Source organism: Mus musculus, chromosome 4, assembly GCF_000001635.26.
Source record: "Mus musculus strain C57BL/6J chromosome 4, GRCm38.p6 C57BL/6J".
NCBI lineage: Eukaryota > Metazoa > Chordata > Mammalia > Rodentia > Muridae > Mus > Mus musculus.
This window is the reverse complement of record NC_000070.6, coordinates 122,725,595-122,744,408: the sequence shown is the minus strand read 5'-3', so window position 1 is coordinate 122,744,408 and position 18,814 is coordinate 122,725,595. Positions and strand designations below refer to the sequence as shown.

Genomic DNA, 18,814 nt, shown 5'->3' with positions numbered 1-18,814 from the left:
AAAGGCAGACATAACAACAGATCCTGAAGAAATCCAAAACACCATCAGATCCTTCTACAAAAGGCTATACTCAACGAAATTGGAGAACCTGGATGAAATGGACAAGTTTCTAGACAGATACCAGGTACCAAAGTTAAATCAAGATCAGGTTAATTATCTAAACAGTCCCATATCCCCTACAGAAATAGAAGCAGTCATTAATAGTCTCCCAAGCAAAAACAGGCCAGGACCAGATGGGTTTAGTGCAGAGTTCTATCAGACCTTCAAAGAAGATCTTCACAAAGTATTCCATAAAATAGAAATGGAAGGTACTCTACCCAACTCATTCTATGAAGCCACAATTACTCTGATACCTAAACCACAAAGAGACCCAATAAAGTTAGAGAACTTCAGACCAATTTCCCTTATGAATATAGATGCAAAAATCCTCAATAAAGTTCTCGCTAACCGAATCCAAGAACACATCAAAACAATCATCCATGCTGACCAAGTAGGTTTCATCCCAGGGATACAAGGATGGTTCAGTATACAGAAGTCCATCAACATAATTTAGTATATAAACAAAATCAAAGACAAGAACCACATGATCATCTCGTTAGATGCTGAGAAAGCATTTGACAAAATCCAAAACCCATTCATGATGAAAGTCTTGGAAAGATCAGGAATTCAAGACCCATACCTACCCATGATAAAAGCAATCTACAGCAAATTGGAAAAGAAGTCAAAATATCACTCTTTGCAGATGATATGATAGTATATATAAGTGACCCTAAAAATTCTACCAGAGAACTCCTAAGTCTGATAAACAGCTTCGGTGAAGTAGCTGGATATAAAATTAACTCAAGCAAGTCAATGGCCTTTCTCTACACAAAGGATAAACAGGCTGAGAAAGAAATTAGGGAAACAACACCATTCTCAATAGTCACAAACAATATAAAATACCTTGGCTTAACTCTAACTAAGGAAGTGAAAGATCTCCCATGCTCCTGGATTGGCAGGATCCACATTGTAAAAATGCCCATCTTGCCAAAAGCAATCTACAGATTCAGTGCAATCCCCATCAAAATTCCAACTCAATTCTTCAACGAAATAGAAAGGGCAATCTGCAAATTCATCTGGAACAACAAAAAAACTAGGAGAGCAAAAACTCTTCTCAAGGATAAAAGAACCTCTGGTGGAATCACCATGCCCGACCTAAAGCTGTACTACAGAGCAATTGTGATAAAAACTGCATGGTACTGGTATAACGACAGACAAGTAGACCAATGGAACAGAATTGAAGACCCAGAGATGAACCCACACACCTATGGTCACTTGATCTTCGACAAGGGAGCTAAAACCATCCAGTGGAAAAAAGACAGCATTTTCAACAAATGGTGCTGGAACAACTGGCGGTTATCATGTAGAAGAATGCAAATTGATCCATTACTATCTCCTTGTACTAAGGTCAAATCTAAGTGGATTAAGGAACTCCACATAAAACGAGAGACACTGAAACTTATAGAGGAGAAAGTCGGGAATAGCCGAACAGCAATGGCTTGTGCTGTAAGATCGAGAATCGATAAATGGGACCTCATAAAATTGCAAAGCTTCTGCAAGGCAAAAGACACTGTCAATAAGACAAAAAGACCACCAACAGATTGGGAAAGGATCTTTACCTATCCTAAATCAGATAGGGGACTAATATCCAATATATATAAAGAACTCAAGAAGGTGTATCCACTATATCGAGAAAATCAAAGAAAAAACCAGATGATCATCTCTGTTAATTAGAATGCTGTCCCTATGCCCTCTAGTTTGTTTGGCTAAGGGTTTATCTATATTGTTGATTTTCTCAAAGGAGCCACTCCTCATTTGGTTGATTCTTTGAATAGTTCTTCTTGTTTCCACTTGGTTGATTTCACCCCTGAGTTTGATTATTTCCTGCGTCTACTCCTCTTGGGTGAATTTGCTTCCTTTTTTTTCTAGAGCTTTTTGGTTTGTTGTCAAGCTGCTAGTATGTGCTGTCTGTAGTTTCTTTTTTGAGGAACTTAGAGCTATGTGTTTCCCTCTTAGAAATGCTTTCATTGTGTTCCATAAGTTTGGATATGTTCTGACTTCATTTTCATTAAACTCTAAAAAGTCTTTCATTTCTTTCTTTATTCCTTCCTTGACCAAGGTATTGTTGAGAAGAGTGTTGTTTATTTTCCATGTGAATGTTGGCTTTCCATTATTTATGTTGTTATTGAAGATCAGCCTTAGTCCTTTGTGGTCTGATAGGATGCATGGGACAATTTCAATATTTTTGTATCTGTTGAGGCCTGTTTTGTGACCAATTATGTGGTCAATTTTGGAGAAGGTCCCGTGAGGTGCTGAGAAGAAGGTATATCCTTTTGGTTTAGGATAAAATGTTCTGTAGATATCTGTTAAGTCCATTTGTTTCATCACTTCTGTTAGTTTCACTGTGTCCCTGTTTACTTTCTATTTCCACGATCTGTCCATTGATGAAGGTGGTGTGTTGAAGTCTCCCACTATTATTGTGTGAGGTGTAATGTGTGCTTTGAGCTTTACAAAAGTTTCTTTAATGAATGTGGCTGCCCTTGGATTTGGAGCACAGATATTCAGAATTGAAAGTTCATCTTGAAGGATTTCACCTTTGATGAGTATGAAGTGTCCCTCCTTGTCTTTTTTGATAACTTTGGGTTGGAAGTCGATTTTATTCGATATTAGAATGGCTACTCCAGGTTTTTTCTTCAGACCATTTGCTTGGAAAATTGTTTTCCAGCCTTTCATTCTGAGGTAGTGTCTGTCTTTTTCCCTGAGATGGGTTTTCTGTAAGCAGCAAAATGTTGGGTCCTGTTTGTGTAACCAGTTTCTTAGTCTATGTCTTTTTATTGTGGAATTGAGTCCATTGATAATAAGAGATATTAAGGAAAAGTAATTGTTGCTTCCTATTATTTTTGTTGTTAGAGTTGGCATTCTGTTCTTGTGGCTGTCTTCTTTTTGGTTTGTTGAGGGATTACTTTCTTGCTTTTTCTAGGACGTGGTTTCCGTCCTTGTATTGGTTTTTTCTCTGTTAATATCCTTTGAAAGGCTGGATTCATTGAAAGATATTGTGTGAATTTGGTTTTGTCGTGGAATACTTTGGTTTCTCTATCTACAGTAATTGAGAGTTTGGCTGGGTATAGTAGCCTGGGCTGGCATTTGTGTACTCTTAGTGTATGTGTAACATCTGTCTTGTTCTTCTCACTTTCATAGTTTCTGGTGAAAAATCTGGTGTAATTCTGATAGGCCTGCCTTCATATGTTACTTGACCTTTTCCCCTTACTGCTTTTAGTATTCTATCTTTATTTAGTGCATTTGTTGTTCTGATTATTATGTGTCAGGAGGAATTACTTTTCTGGTCCATTCTATTTGGAGTTCTGTAGGCTTCTTGTATGTTCATGGGCATCTCTTTCTTTAGGTTTGGGAAGTTTTCTTCTATATTTTTGAAGACATTTGCTGGCCCTTTAAGTTGAAAATCTTCATTCTCAACTACTCCTATTATCCGTAGGTTTGGTCTTCTCATTGTGTCCTGGATTTCTTTTTGCGTTTTGTATTATCTTTGATTGTTGTGCGGATGTTCTCTATGGAATCTTCTGCACCTAAGATTCTCTCTTCCATCTCTTGTATTCTGTTGCTGATGCTTGCGTCTATGGTTCCAGATTTCTTTCCTAGGGTTTCTATCTCCAGCGTTGCCTCACTTTGGGTTTTCTTCATTGTGCCTACTTTTCTTTTTAGTTCTAGTATGGTTTTGTTCATTTCCATCACCTGTTTGGATGTGTTTTCCTTTTTTTCTATAAGGACTTCTACCTGTTTTGTTGTGTTTTCCTGTTTTTCTCTAAGGACTTGTAACTCTTTAGCAGTGTTCTCCTGTATTTCTTTAAGTGATTTATTAAAGTCCTTCTTGATGTTTTCTACCATCATCATGAGATATGCTTTTAAATCCAGGTCTAGCTTTCCGGGTGTGTTGGGGTGCCCTGGACTGGGTGAAGTGGGAGTGCTGGGTTCTGATGATTGTGAGTGGTCTTGGTTTCTGTTAGTAAGATTCTTATGTTTGCCTTTCGCCATCTGGTAATCTCTGGAGTTAGTTGTTATAGTTGTCTCTGGTTAGAGCTTGTTCCTCAGGTGACTATGTTAGCCTCTATCAGCAGACCTGGGAGACTAGATATCTCCTGAGTTTCAGGGTTCAGAGTACTCTCTGCAGGCAAGTTCTCCTCTTGCAGGGAAGGTGCCCAGATATCTGGTGTTAGAACCTGCCTCCTGTCAGAAGTTGTGATCCACTCACCAGAGGTCTTAACATTCAGTGGAGGGTCCTGTGGGTACCTTGCGGATGTCCACAGAATCTGCGCCCAAGGTACCCTGGTGCAGGCATGGACTGGAAGGGACTTGTGATCCTGATCAGGCCGTGTTTTCTGCTTCCCTAAATAATGCAATCTCAGGTCCCTCATGATTGGATTGGAGCAGAAGCTGTGTTCCACTCACCAGAGGTCTTAAGATCCCATGGAGGGTCCTGTGGGGACCTTGTGGGTGTCTGCAGACTCCACACCCAAAATACCCCGGTGCTGATGTGGACCGGAAGGGCAAATTCATTGTTTTTAATAGCTGAGTTGTACTCCATTGTATAAATGTATCACATTTTCTGTATTCATTCTTCTAGGGTTGCCTTACGTGTAGTTTTCTTTATTGTTTCTATTTCTATTTTTAGTTCTTTGACTGTTTTGTTCAATTCCTTCACCTGCTTGACTACATTTTTCTTTATTTATTTAAGGGATTTATTTGTTTCCTTTTTAAGAGCTTCTACCTCTTCACCTGTGTTCTTTAAGTGTGTGTTTTTTTTTTTTAAAATTATCTTTGATTTTTTTTTTTTACAGTCCAGTTGCTCTTTCCCTCCTTGTCTACCCACTGACATTTTCTCCTCCCCTGTCTCCAAGAAAATGTCTCCATTCCTTCTACCCCACCAACACTACCCACTTCCTGGGGTCTCATTGAGGCCAGATCAGGCAGTCCTCTGCTGTATATGTTTCAGGGGCCTTTTATCATCTAGTGTATGTTGCCTGGTTGGTGGCTTAGTGTCCTGGAGCTATCAGGCTTTATATCCTCCTTAAAGGCCTATATTATACTCATTTAAAGGGAATTTAGGTCATCATCTTGCTTTTCATGCCTGTTGGGATATCCAGGTCTTTCTGTGGTGGGAGAACTGGTTTATACTGGTGCCAGATTTCATTGGATTCTGTTGATTATGATTCTGTGCTTGCCTCTGGCCATATGGTTATATGGTTAACTCTGGTGTTAACTGAACTGGCCATCTCTGACTACAGTCAGTCTTCATGGAGGCAGATAGAGCCCTTTTCCATGGCAGCAGGCAGTACTGTCTCTGGTTAGAATTAACCTCTTGTGTCTCTGGTTAGAGTAGGTCTCCTGTTTCCCTGGTTACTGGGAACCTCAAGGGAAACAGGCAGGCTGTGTCCTTGGGTACTTTGAGCCTCCTGGGAGGCAGATAGGCTGTGAGATGTGGAAGGGTATCAGGCCCATTGATCTGGTCCAAGTCATGCAAAAGACCAGTAGAAAGGTAGAGCTGGACAGGGTGGGTGGGTCTCGTGCCACTTTGTCTCTGTGTCTTTGCTTAGTTCAAACCTTCTAGGAGACAAGTAGACTGTGGTTTGTGAGTGGGTATCTGGCTGCTGAACTGGCCTGTGTCTTTCATTACTGAGGACTTTCTTGGAAGCACACAGTCTATAGGTGTGGGTGGGTGATTTTCTGAGATTTGTTTTTAATTTCACCCAAGTAATTACTGAAGAGACACAGGATTCCTGTCCTTATCTCTGTGCATCAAATCTTGCACTTTCCTGTCCCTGTGCAGAGCCAAAGCAGTTAGTATCCACTTCCCCCAACCCCCCTTTTCTCAAGCATAGATGCCTCCTGCCTTTGGAGAGGGCAAACAGGAGCCCAGTCTGGTGCCCAAATAGTGCAGTCCCTTTTTAGTGACAGTACCCCCTCCCCTGATTAACCACCAGCATTTGTCTGGTGCAGATGGCTCCTCCCATTGAGGAAGCAGGAACCAATATCCTTCAAATGATAAGAGCCCACTCTTGGACTATGGGAAAGAGGTAATTAAGTGTCCCAGACAGCTGTGATTAGTTTGTAAAATACAGTAGCTTCTGATAGCATAATGAGTTACTTCTTCCCAGATCAGGAAGGTTCATTTCCAGATGTGCATTATAGCTTCCACTGTCTGAAGAAAGTTATCAGGTTTGAAGGACAGCACTCCTTAACCCCAACTCCAGTCAGGTAATTCCAAAATTCTAGAATTCCAGCTTAAGCATACTCATATATCTTAAGCCCTTTATGTAAGCAACTCATTCCTAATCTATGGAGCTGGAAAGGCTTGCAATCCAGGTCACACTGGTATGATATAGACTCTCTTTGTTCTTGCATTGGATACATATTTTCTATTTGTCTCCTGGGGTTCCAGAGAACTGGGCATAACATCACTACTAGCTCTTTGTCAGTCTTTATTGACATTTGTAAATGACATCATCTGAGCATTTGTAATTGTACTACAATTTGGCCTGACCTGTTCTTGAGAGTTGGCATAATCTTATTCTTTGTTTCATAATTACTTCAGAAATATTTTCTTTATATGTCTTTAGTGTTTTACTTTGTTTATGAGCTAAGAAAATCAATTCCCTAATACTATTGACCTTTTATATAATGAGCCCATAGGAGAATGGGTTCAGGTAAAATCACCAGATCACCAACAAGTTTAAGATCACTTTGATTTACATATACTTCCTGCAGTCTTTGTTCTACAAGAGTTAAATTGTTTTCCATTTCAGCTGTTAGAAATATTGGACTGTATAAATTTGGATCTCCTTGTAATATTTGCAAACGTTTCTTAACTCATATGTACTTAATCTGATTGTAGACCCCATTCAGTTCATAGCTCCAATTAATTTTTGAAAATAGTTAAGAGTTTGCTATTTGTTTCTATGGATCTGTACCTTTTGTAGTCAAATTTTTTGTTGACTGATTTTTATATCCCAAATAAGTAAGGGAATCTCCTGTTTGTATTTGTTCTGGCACAATCTGTAACCACCAATGTGGCACAATTCCTGGTGTTACGTTAATTATAATCTCTAGACCATGTCTTGTGGAATAGTTTGAGGAGTATTGCAATTAGGTCTTCTTTGAAGGTCTGATAGAATTATTCATTAAACCCATCTGGTCCTGGGCATTTTTTTGGTTGGGAGAATTTTAATGACTGCTTCTATTTTTTTTTATTAGATGTTATGGGAGTGTTTCGATGGTTTAGCTAATCCTGGTTTAACTTTGGTATTTGGTATCTGTCTAGAAAATCATCCATTTCATCCAGATTTTCCAGTTGTATTGAGTATAGTCTTTTGTAGTAGGATCTGATGATTGTTTTTGAATTTTCTCAGTTTCTGTTGTTATACCTCCCTTTTCATTTCTGATTTTGTTAATTTGGATACTGTCTCTGTGCCCTCCGGTTTGCTAAGTGTTTATCTATCTTGTTGATTTTCTCAAAGAACCAGTTCCTGGTTTTGTTGAGTTTTTGTATAGTTCTTTTTGTTTCTACTTGGTTGATTTCATTCCTGAGTTTGATTATTTCCTACTGTTGAATCCTCTTGGCTATATTTACTTATTTTTGTTTTAGAGCTTTCACATTTGCTGTTAGGCTGCTAGTGTATTCTCTCTCCAGTTTATTTTGGAGGCACTCAAAGTTATGAATTTTCCTCTTAACACTGTTTAAGTGTGTCCGATACATTTTGGTATGTTGTGCCTTCATTTTCATCAAATTCTAAAATCTTTAATTTCTTTCTTCATTTATTCCTTGACCAAGATATCATTGTGTGGGGCATTTTTGAGCTTTCATGTGTATGTGGGCTTTCTGTTATTTTTGTTCTGTTGAAGACTAGTCTGTGGTGATCTGATAGGATGCAAGGCATTATTTTAATCTTCTGGTATCTGTTGATTGATCTGTTGGGCCCTGTTTTGTGCCCAACTATGGTTAATTTTGGAAAAGGTTAAATGAGGTTCTGAGGAGTAGGTATATCCTTTTGTTTTAGGGAGAAATATTCTATACATATCTTTTAAATCCATTTGGTCTAAAACTTCTGTTAGTTTGAGTGTATCTTTGCTTAGTTTGTGTCTCCATGATCTTTCCATTGATGAGATTGGGGTGTTTTAGTCCCCACTCTTACTGTGTGAGGTGCAGTGTGTGCTTTGGGCATTAGTAAAGTTTCTTTTATGAATGAGGGTGACCTTGCATTTGGAGCATAGATGTTCAGAATTGAGAGTTCTTCTTGGTAGATTTTTCCTTTGATGAGTATGTGCTATCCTTCCTTATTCATTTTGATAACTTTTGGTTGAAAGTTGATTTTATTCAGTATTAGAATGGCTACAGCTTCTTTCTTGGGACCATTTTCTTGGAGAATTGTTTTCTAGCCCTTTTCTTTGAGGCAGTGTCTGTCTTTGAGTCTGTTGATGTTGAGATGTTAAGGAATAATGATTGCAGCTTCCTGTTATTTTTGATGATATTTTAATATTTGTATGGTGTTCTCTTTTTGGGACTGTCGAAATTAGTTTATTTTCTTGACATAATTTGTGTAGGTATGCAGGGGAACGAGGAGTATATGATTTTCTGGAGTAGAGTGCTACAAGCTGTTTTTAAGGAAGATTCCTCATGATGCCAATATAGCAGCCCTCAGGGTATGGAGCACTTTGTTTGAAAGTGACCATGGGGCCCAGGGTAGTATTTACTTCTTATAGGTGGAGGAACTACAAACTAAATGGGAATATAACTCATTCTAGTGATGGTGACAGCTCTTCTCTGCTGAAACAGCTCAGAGAGGAGACAAAGTTCAATTCCTTAAGGACACTAACATTGCCACCTCAATGTTCTTTAGAATACAATGGGAGACCCATCCCATAGGCAATCCTAAATCCCTGAAATATCAATCCTACTCTGTTATACTTGCAGACAGGAGTCTAGAATAAATGTCCTCTGAGAGGGTCTGCCCAGGAGTCAAATGAAATTGTTGAAGATACCCGTTGCCAATATTGGATTAATAAAGGAGAGTTTTATGGAAGAGTTACTTAAAGGGTTGAAGGCCCTGAAGGGGATAGAAACTCCAGAGGAAAACCAATAGAGTCAAACAACCTGGCTCATTGGCAGCTCTTAGAGACTGAGCCACCAAGAAAAGAGCATATGTGAGCTGGACCGAGGCCCTGGCTCATAGGACATCCTTTTCTGGCTGCAGTGTCAGAGAGTGAACATAATCTTGCAGAGATTTGATGAGCCAGGGTGGGGGAATTACAAAGGGCATACTCTGAGCAGACACAGGGAGTACGGATGGGGAGGGACTCTGTGAGGAGGAACTTGGAGTGGGGACAGTGTTTGTGATGTAGATAAATTAAATAAATGAAATGGGAGTTTTTAGTATTGTCTAAAGGACAGAAGAGTACTTTATGTTCTCTTGTAAGAAAAAAAATAAATACATGTCAGTAATGGCTTTGTTGCAGGGAATGCTCAGGTTGTAGCCTCCACAGCAGGGGAGTGGTCACCTGTGTCCCTATAAGACACCCTGATTGCTAGACAGAGGTGAATGCACTTGTTGGTATCACTGAGCTATAATGATGTTAGGTTATTCCCTGTGCCTCCTGTGTGTCTGTCTTCTGTCCTGGTGTTGTGATGCCACGTCACTAGGTCATCAGGATCTACAGTCAGGATCATGGCAAGTAACTTTTATGCTCTTGTATCAGGAAGGTAAGTGAGGAGTAAATGGGCACATGGCAGGCAATCCTCTGCCTTTAATGCCTAGAATTACAGCTGAAAATCAAGAGCTGAATGATCCAGTACTTGGAATTTGTAGACTTCTCTGCACTGTAGGGAAAGTTGTCAGGTGATTTTGGATGAGCACTCATGGAGAACTGTATACTGCTGAGTTTCATGCTGTTGTTAAAATCCTAGCATTTGTGGCATCAGTCTGGAACATCTCACAGTCAGTCCAGCCTGTCCTTGCAGACCTGGGCTGCACACTTTGGCTTTCACTCCTTCACATGTGAATAGAGATGTACCAGACACCTGCATTTCTTTTATACAGTTAAGCGACAGCATCTGTTCTATTTGAGCATGAAGCAGACTGACATTTTCTCCCTTCTGGAACATGCATTCCAGTGGGGAAACATACTCTATGGAAATGAAGGAAAAGTCAAACAGCTGTGGATGCGGTGGAGACAAACATAGCACCTGGAGAGGATAGAGCCTGAGACATGAGCTTGTGTTTGTAGAGAGCAAGGATAGGACAGGATGTATCAGGAGATTCATGCTGTCAATTGGATGAGGGAAATTCCATGTGGATGTGTGGTGTTATATAATTGTCCAGATCAGTGTATCAGTGGCAGAGGGAGCAAGGGGAAATAGGGTAGATACATATGATGGGATTTTTAAGACTAGTGTTAGGACTTGGAATTGTACCATAAACTTCTGAGGAGATGGGTAGTGGAATATCCATATTTACATTTTTAAAGAATTGTACTAAGCCCATTTTTGAAGTTAGAACCTGTAGAGAGCTAATATAGGAAAGTAATTCACCAACATTTAGGAGGCAGAGTTAGGAGGATACCTGCAAGTTCAAGGCCTGTGTGATCTGCATGGAAAGTTTTGGGTCAGCTGGAACTACATCAGGAGACCCATAAATAATAATATATATGTAGTTAAAATAAAAATTGTGAAATAAAAGTTTATTTCTATTTGTGACACAAGATGGTCATGCAGTGCCTTATCTTATTCCGTCAAACAATATCTGTGTCTGGGAGCTCTGGGGGAGAAGTTGTCATTAGAGAGAAGGAGATTGAGGTACAGAGCAGAAAGATTACAGTGTATTCAGTCTGCTTGTCAGCCGAGACAGCAACAGGTCTCTTTTCTCAGATTCTTTAGGGAACTGAACTTTTACCTATGAATATTATTTTTCTTGAAAAAGGTCTTCTTTCCATTAATTAATTAATTTACTTTACGTTCTGATTCTAGTCCTCCCACCTCCTCAGAAACTCTCAAACAAACATAAGATCAAACCTCTAGAAGAGTTGTGGAAGAGTTGAGTGAGGGTCTGAGGAAAATCTTCTTAAAATATACATTGTGCAAGTTTCAGGTCAGTGGCCTGTTTGTCCTGAGATTCTCTGGCTGTATCGTATAGCTATTTAGTTGTTTCTTTCTCTTATGATACAATAATGAAAGATCAGGGTATGGGAAATTCCATGAACTCTAGGAAGAGAAATGAGACACTATAAGGTCAGGGTTTATGATTAAAGACATGAGACAGTATTTCTTGCCCCACTAGGGTCTCTCCTTAATTTCTTTCTATTTGCTGTGTTGATAATTTCACAGGTGCTACAAGGCAACACTGCAGACTTAAAACCCAGAGATGCCTATGGCTCAGAGCTGTATAGGTAACAGCTGTGTGATAACTTAAAATGTGGGGAAGTGAAATGGTGGAACTTTAACATATTTGAGGGTGGCATCAGGAACTTAGGTATTCCCTTGAGATGTAGGGAGCAGAGATGACACCATAGCTTTTGACTTCAACAATTACAAAGTGAATTTGTTTTATGAGATGGTGTAGTTTGGAGGGTGAGTATATCTGTGGGGAACTTGGTATTTTTGTGGTGTGTGTGTGTGAGAGAGAGAGGGGGGGGGAATAAGGGTGGGGAGAGTAAGAGGTTGAGGGAGAGAAATAGAAGAGTTTTTTGTTTTATTCCGAACAAAGTATCACAAACCAGTCATCCCAGCACTATCGAGGCTGAAGCAGTAGAATCATGAATTCCAGGCCAAGCTGACAGACATAGCTGACGCTATCAAAAACAAACTAAAATTTGATTCAGTTTTTGGCCCTACTTAAATTAATGGTCTTTATTGTTGTTTGGTTTTTGGTTTTGTTAGTTTGGGCTTTTAAATGTGCCTGTGTATTTGTGGTGTGTGTGTGTGTTTGTGTGTATGTGTAGGTCAGCACATGTATATATTAGAGCACAATATTTGGGATACACATCTTTTCTTTTCCTATGTGTTTTCAAGTGATCAAACTCAGGTCATTATACTTGGCAGCAGGTGTCTATTTCCATAGGATACCATGGCAACCTTGACTAATGTCTACTTCAATACCATATAGCCAATGTTAACCTAGAATTTTCCGTGTAGCTATGGATTCACTTGAACTCCTAATCCTTTTGCCTCTGCTTATATTCTACAGTGTGTAAATACCAAATTAATGTTTCTTTCTACTATACTGTTCTGTAATATTGATTTTTAGAAATTGCTGTTGGCTGAGCTTGGTTGAGAGCTCAGTGTTCAAGAGAATAACTGGATTCCGTTGTCTATATTCATCTGGCAGCATGCAACTGTTTATAATTCCATTTCCAGAAGACCCGAGATGCTCTTCTGATCTCTGTGTTTTGTTTTTTGTTTTTTTGTATTTTTTTCAAGATAGGGTTTCTCTGTATAGCCCTGGCTGTCCTTGAACTCACTTTGTAGACCAAGCTGGCCTTGAACTCAGAAATCTGCCTGCCTCTGCCTCCCTAGTGCTGGGATTAAAGGTGTGTGCCACCACGCCCAGCTCTGCTTCTGCTCTTACTGTACACAAGTGGTACACAGACATACGTGTAGGAAAAACACATATAGGTAATGAGAATTTTGGTTTCTTTGAAAAACAGAGAAGTTTTATGTTTTCATTACAACCTCAGGTTTGGGATATAGGTCAGTTCAGGTTGTCCACAGCAGGTGACCTTGGATTGAACCCTCCTGTAATAGGGGAGAAATTTACAAGCTCAGACCGTTTATGCAACTGTGTGACATTTTGGATTCTGGGGACTTTTCACAGGATCTATAAATTCTAGGATCCTGGCAGACATGGTGGGTTGTTAGTTGTTGTTGGTCATGTTGTGCAAAAGAGAAACAGCAACAAGTAGAAATTAGATATCTTGATGTTAAAAATCACACTGTCTCTAGGGAATTCACCACTTGTGATTGAGCAGAAAGTAGTCTATGAATAAAGTCATCCTTTTTCCCTTCTATACTTCCCCCCCTTCCATGTCTCTTGTCAGGCGTTAGAAATGGAGGAATAAAGGGTGGAAGAAGAAAGAACCTACAAACCTAGCCAATGACCAGCTATACCCATACACACAAAATAAAGTATTAAATACATGTTTTAAAAGTAACGTTTTAATTCATGATTTTTCCATGGCTAGGAGAAATATTAGGTATGGATTACACTGAAACAATGTATCAAAAGAAAAACCTGGAGTTTATATACTGCTTGTAGTGATTGATAAGGACTTCATAGAGATAAGATACCAGCTTGTTTCTGGATGGATTTTCCAAGGGGTTGGATAGAATGCTATGTGAATGCTTTCCCTTACAATTCATATCCATATCCACATGTTATATTTAGATGTAGGATTTTCTATATATCCACGTTTGCCTCATACTCGATCTTCCTGCCCCAGACCCGTGAGTGTTGTGATTGCAGACATATACTATCATGCTTATGAACTCTAATGAACACATGATGGTCACAGCCTATATGAGTTCCCTTTATGTTGCTTTGATAAAAAGTATTGTGAGAAGCAATTTATGTAGACTTTATAGGGACTCATGGTTTCAAAGTCATAAAAATTCATCATGGCAGAAAGGGGTGTTATCAGGAGAAGGAAAGTGAGAGGGCACAAACTCAATTGCAAACATGTAGCAGGAGAGGAAACTGGAAGTGAGGCAAGGGTGAGAACCCTTAAAGCCCACCCCATTGACATATTGTTCCAGAACAACTGGATCCCTGTAATATCACCAAACTGCACCCCAACAGGGGACCACATACTTAAATACCTGAGCCTAGGGAGACATTCTCATTTAAACCAGATTACAACTTAAATCATTAAGCCTCTGAGAAAAGATCCTGTTCCCAACAGTCCCACCCTGTGATTTCTCACTGCTTGATTTTTAGGATATGGAAAACAGGGTCTTGTATGTAGGTTCACATGTGTATAAGATTCTCCCTAAGCAGCCTAAGTTGTGGCATGGGCACATTCCTGTTAATGACCCTGAAGTACTCCAGTTAGCATAAGTATCCTTCTATTTCATTTCAACACTTTCATGAAATTAATATTTCTTCTATTCAAATAAATTGACTGTAATTGATTTGCGATCTTCCCATATCAAAGCAAGAAGTTATCCTTAAGATGTCCCAGAAAGAACTTTTGTGGGACTTAATTCAATTTCTCTTTGTGCTAATGTGTTTGTAAATGTGTGTGAGTAAGAAAATATGTTGTTCTCTGTATGTTGATATTTGTTAGCGTGAGTGCTGAGATCATAATTCAGTGTTGTGTATTTTCCTTAACTTCTTTCTAAGTTACCTTTTAAGAAAATTTTCATTTTTGATATTTTTATTAAAAATTTGTGGTTTTAGTGGTGGGTGGACATTTGTCCATATGAGTGTAGTGCCCACAGAGGCCAGAGGAGGGTATTACATCTTCTGAAACCTAAGTTGCAGGTCACTGTGATCTTCCCATTTTGAATGCTAGGGTCTGAGCTGGAGTCCTGTGCAAGGGAAGCAAACACTCTTGACTACTGAGCCATTCCTTTAGCCTCTACTCTACTTAAGTAAATAAATAAATGAATGAGTCAATAAATCTTTTGGCTTCTTTTGCTTTTGGTTTATTTTCTTTTTCTGACAGGGTTTCTTCATATGGTCCTAGGTGTCCTGAAACTTGTTGTATATACCAGGCCTGCCTCTGCCTCAAGAGTGTGGGGGATAATGTCATGTGTTGCCATCTCCTTGATACTTTAACATTTTAATGCTGTATTTATTTACTTAATGTGTGGGTTCTGGACAACATGATGATGATGATGATGAAGAAATTCTCTCAATGATCATGAACCTCACTATTGAGCATACTGCCTTACTAGGAAGCCTCATAGGCCCTACTGTATCAGTGCTCAGAGACCCTCCTGTATCAATCCTGTATCAGTGCTGATGTTACCAGGCTACTGCTATGCCTGGATATTCTACTTTCTTTTTTATAAAGGTGAACATGCAGTCTATGCTCAGTTTGTTATGCTTGCACTGACTGAGCCATCACCTTTTCTACACCTCTTTCTTTCTTTCTTTCTTTCTTTCTTTCTTTCTTTCTTTCTTTCTTTCTATATATATAAATAATAAGATTTGTGTTCTGTCTTTTGGGAGGACATTCTTGTAACTCTGTGGTTTGGGGATCCATGGTGAGTTAATTAGCTTAATAGGTCAAGTGACTGTTGTTATATTCCAATGTGACCCTCAGAGCTAACAACACCCTCTGATTTCTCCAGGGATGCCATGGATCAGGGAAGCCCAGACCCTTTCAGAAACTCAAGTACTTACAAAATCCTATTAAGGTAACTTCTGCTCTTTGAAAAATTTTCTTTTATGATTTCTTGTGTATGGTATTTTATCCCATATACCTAAGAGAATGGTTTGTTTTCTGGAGCTGGAATAACAGATAGCTGTGAGCTGTCAAGTCTGTGCCTAGAACTGAGCTGAAGACCTGTGGAACATAACTAAGTTAGCAGCCTAAGCCCTCAACTGCTGAGTTTCCTTCCAGGCCCAACTTTCACTTTTTCATCACCATTGTTCTCATGTCTAACCTGACCCACCTAATATATTGAATTTCTGTATTCTCACTGAGATCAAGTCTTGCTTTGTATCCCAGGATGTCCTAAAATCTAACAACACACCTGCCTCAGCTTTCTGGGTGTTGGGTTATAAACATGCGTGGTAACACCCAGCACCCACTGATTTAAAAAAAAACTTACTAGTTTGATGGGTATACTAGTCAACTGCCATTGTCAAATTCTATTTGTACATAGAGTGAGAAACTAGTTAACACTAAAGAGAAGTAGTAATGGATATTGCAGAGCTCTTGTTATAGCGAAATTTGGTGGGCATCTCATCTCCAAAATAATTGATATGATTTCATTGAAGTAAGATAGTTGCAGACATGTGGCAGTTAGTTGAAGAGTGTATGGATGTGTTCATGTGTCTGCAGGTGTCAAGGAGGCCAAAAGAGTGTGTCAGAAACCCTGAAGGTGGGGTCCTAACTTGGATTCTCTGTAAGAGCAGTACACACTAAACTACTAAGCCATGTCTCTAGTCTGTGAAATGAATTTTACTTATATTTTCCTATTTATTGTGTGTATTCACACTTTTGCTGTGATTTGTCTGTGAAGGTTATAGGGCAGTTTATGCAAATCACTTCTGTATTTCTACCATATGGTACTCAGGATGTGAACTCAGCTTTGCCACTTGTCAGAAAGTCCTTTTCCATGCTGTATCATCTCCACACCTCTGGTGATTGATCTTCTTAAATGAACTCCTCTGGATAGTTATGGAAGAGACAAGGATAGAATCAAGGAGACTAGTGAGAAGTGTTGTAACAGTCCCCAGTAGAATGACAGGGAGGGCTGCTCTCATCAAGGCGGTGAGAAGGGGTCAGAGTCAGGATGTATTTGTGGATGGAGTGTGATGGGGAAAGAGAGGAGTCAAGGATGACTTGCAAGTTATCAGTATGAGCAACTGATTGTACTGTCATTTACAGTGATGGGCAGCCAGTGAGGAGAAACAGTGTGTGTGTGTTAGTTTGTTTAGGCAGGCAGTTTGACTGTGGAATGAATGACACGGTGTAAACTTCATTTGTAAGGACACTCCTTGAGATGGCAAATAGAACTGTATTTCAGAATATATGCTAATCCTGTTTAGTTAACTTTTATTATGGGGAAGTTATAAATAGATACAAAACACAGAGTAATAGAGTGAATATCTTTGTGTTTACTTTCACCTTTGTTAACATTTCTTAGTTTCCATCTGGTAAGATGGAATAGTAGATCAAACGTGGTTGCCATGTAAACCTGACCAGCTGACTTGGCCTGTCAGGGCCCTGGTGAAAGGAGAGATCAAGTCTAGAAAATTGTCTTTGACCTCTACAGATGTACCCTGGCACCCACAATCATGCTTAATCTTTTTGTTTGTTTGTTTGTTTTTTTGTGAGACAGGGTTTCTCTGTATAACACTGGCTGTCCTGGAACTCACTCTGTAGACCAGGCTGGCCTCGAACTCAGAAACCTGCCTCCCTCTGCCTCCCAAGTTCTGGCTGTGGTGACAGGTGTCTTTAATTCCAGCACTCAGGATATGCAGGAAGTATGATCTGAAGCTCAGTATCAACCTTGGCTGTGAAATGAATTTGAAGCTAACCTGGGATACCTAAAATAGTGGCCAAAACCCAAAACTAAGAAACCAACTAGAGTTTAGAAATATAGTAGGTAAATGCAGACCTTGATGCAAGGGATGGATCAAAACTTAGGAAGCTGGGTATAATGACATGTGTCTTTAATTCCCAAATTCAGAGGAGCAGACATGGATAAGTCTCTGAGTACAGGCTGATTTACAATGTAAGGTTCAGGAGAGCAAGAAATACACAGTGAGACTTTTGATAACACCATCCTTGCCTAAAAACAAATGAACCTCCAGGGATAAGGTTGGAAGTTTGGGAGGTTGTTCAGTATGGAGATGGTTTCCTCATTCTTATCCCTTAACTTCTCTTGCAGAGCCATTATGCAACTTGGCTGCAGATTGGAATTTCCAGAGCATGATGCCATGACAAACACAGGGGATGTGCAAACATCGTGAACACAGTAGTGCTCTGTATGTGTCTTGAACTCATAAGATACAATCTAACTGCAAAGGTCAACCCTGTCTTCAAAGAAGAGCTTAGTTTCCTCCTCATGCATATAGCCCCTCCTTCCTTACTCTTCTTCCTCCTTGCTTGGGAAAGGTCTCTTGTCTGTAAGAAAAACATACTTGCTTAATGTGAGCTCTTCTCAGGTTCTCTGAAATAAACCTGCCTGCACTTTGAGTCCAGTCTCCTGACTTCATTTCCACATGATTTCCTAACATTGTACTGGGACAGGAGCTTGGTACACAGGACCCTCTTGCAACCCAGAGAGCATGTACAACAACAGAACATCTAGGCTAATCCCACCTGAGTTGTCCCTGAGTTGGTTCCAGTTTTTCTTTGAACCTCCTTTATTTTCTCCTCCTCAGCCTTCCTTGGTTAGTCCTCTGCACTGAAGAATTCCAATTGCCTGGGGGCTGAGGACCTGTTCATCCTAACTGTGAGGTCCTTACCTGGGCATCTGTAGAAAAATCTTGTTGTTCATATTCCTTCAATTGCACCCTAATTATTCTACTGTACCTTCCGATTTCTCTCCCTTCTTCCCTCTCTTCAGCCTTTGCCTTCCTCTGCATTTGGCCCTTCCAAAAAGAAAAGTATTTTTTTTTCTCTTCCATACAATCATCCAACAGGAGACTATCTTCTGACCTGTGAGATGATGAGTGTATTCTGTCTGGGAGACTGCTTCAGGACTCCTGCATCTTCTCTGTGCTCAAATCTTCTCTCCAGGAGGAAATCACAGGTTTCTGTTAAAGCCCGGGGATATCCCATCTTCTAACAAGATTCCCCATTCTCACCCTCTGGCTTCTCAAATTTCAGTTTCAGAGTTTGAACTCAGGATTTTGGGCTTGGATGTAGCTAACTAAACCACTAAGCATTTTCATTTCAGTACATGTCTATAGGAGCATTTGGGTATAGGTAACAAGGTCTTCAGCACTGTTCTGTACTTGCAAGAAAAGGCTCTCTGGAAGGAAGACAATACTTCCCCCTTATGTTGGGACTGGGAAAGGGAGACTTAATTTTT

General features: G+C 39.7%; 1 long non-coding RNA gene across 1 annotated transcript; it reads left to right on the top strand.

The window, feature by feature from the left end:
- Positions 1–4,876: 4,876 nt before the first annotated feature.
- Gm30548 lies at positions 4,877–17,946 on the top strand. Its single transcript, XR_376620.2, has 4 exons — positions 4,877–6,128; positions 6,210–6,309; positions 15,395–15,460; positions 17,666–17,946. It is a non-coding gene; the product is annotated as a predicted gene, 30548 (long non-coding RNA).
- Positions 17,947–18,814: the final 868 nt, after the last annotated feature.